Genomic DNA, 1,512 nt, shown 5'->3' with positions numbered 1-1,512 from the left:
GCCGGAGGGGCAGGCTGGGAGGGGGCAGCCGATGAGGGTGATGCCTGACCTCCCTGCACACGCGCAGACCACCCCTTAGTTGCTGTCTTGTGGAAGGGCAGGCGTCCAGGAAGTCCGCGCAGCCTTTCCCACGTTGCAGTTGCGGGTCAAGGAGCAGGAGTTCGAATCCCAGCTCCGTGAGAAATGAACCGTGGGACTAGGGAGGGGAGTGGTGCCTATATGGGCGTGTTCTCAGCAAGCACTAGCTTGAAAAAGAACCCAGAACCTCCGAAGGAGTTGTGATGATGACAGCAAAGCTTGTGTAGTGCTTGCTATGCCCCCATTAATTAATTCTCACTACATTAATCCTCACTACAGCCCTCTGCAGCTTTTTTGCTTTTGTTTCTGAGTTGGAGACTCACTCTGTCGCCCAGGCTGGAGTGCAGTGGCATGCCCCCGGCCATCGCAGCTTCGACCTGCTGGGCCCCGGCGCTCCTTCCGCCTCAGCCTTTCAAGTAGCTGGACCTACAGCTACCAGCCCACCTAATTTTTTGATTTGTTGTAAAGACAAGGCCTCACCATGTTGCTCAGGCTGGCCTTGAACCTGCGGGCTCAGGCAGTCCTCTCGCATCGGCCTCCCAAGGTGGTGGGATTATAGGCAGTTTTTTTTTTTTTTTTTTTTAAATCTCCATTTCATAGATGAGGAAGCTGAGGCATGCTTTGTCATAGATAAGTGACTCTCTGGAGCTCATGCTGCTAGAAAGTAGCAAAATGGATTTGAATCCAAGAGGTCTGGCTTCAGAATGTGCTCTGAATAGTAATCCCATAGGCCTTAAGTAGGAAGCATCCAATGGATGTTAAGCTCCGCTTTGAGGGTAAAGGGATTTCCCAGGTGTTAGAAATAGGGTATACAAAGCCCTGAGTTTTGAAAGGCCTGCTCTGAGACCTCTGGTGGGATGGAGAGTTGGGATGATTTGAGTGTAGTGAGTGATGAACTGAAGAGGTGGAGAGGGGGACAAATTGTCCGGAAAGGGCTGCTTTGTCTAGGTCGGACATCTTCACCAAAGGGGAAATAACCGGGCAAGCATGACTTATAAATGGAGAATCAAATGCTCACAAATTAGGTAATCTGCCCAGTGTTACATGGTTAGTAACCATTTCTGGCTTCACTTAACCATTATTATGGCCTGTACTGCTTCCTCCATTCTGTCATTGCAGACCAGAAAGGTGCAGTTTAGTGTGCATTTATTATTTGGCATTAGTGATACAGAGATGAATGAGACAGGCTTAAGAAAGGGAGGATGACCCGGGCTCGGTGCCTCAACCTGTAATCCTGCGCATGGGGAGGCTGAGGTGAGTGAATTGCCTGAGCCCATGGGTTCGAACCTGCCTAGGCAACTTAACGAGACCTCATCTCTACAATAAATTAAAAAATTAGCTGGGCGTGGTAGTGCGCGCCTGTAGTTCCAGCTACTTGGAAGGCTGAGCAGAAGGATCACCAGAGCCCAGCAGGTTGAGGCTGCAGTGGCCAGG

At 50.5% G+C, this 1,512-nt stretch overlaps 1 protein-coding gene across 1 annotated transcript in view; it reads left to right on the top strand.

Annotated features, from left to right (window-relative positions):
* CUNH12orf45 (chromosome unknown C12orf45 homolog) overlaps nucleotides 1-1,512 on the top strand; it is an 11,940-nt gene that overhangs the window by 308 nt on the left and 10,120 nt on the right. The gene's annotated exons all lie outside the window — the stretch shown is intronic.

This window comes from Carlito syrichta, unplaced genomic scaffold (assembly GCF_000164805.1).
Source record: "Carlito syrichta isolate Samal-C Ts95f unplaced genomic scaffold, Tarsius_syrichta-2.0.1 Scaffold314326, whole genome shotgun sequence".
NCBI classification, from domain to species: Eukaryota; Metazoa; Chordata; class Mammalia; order Primates; family Tarsiidae; genus Carlito; species Carlito syrichta.
This window is presented reverse-complemented; position numbering and strand designations above follow the sequence as displayed.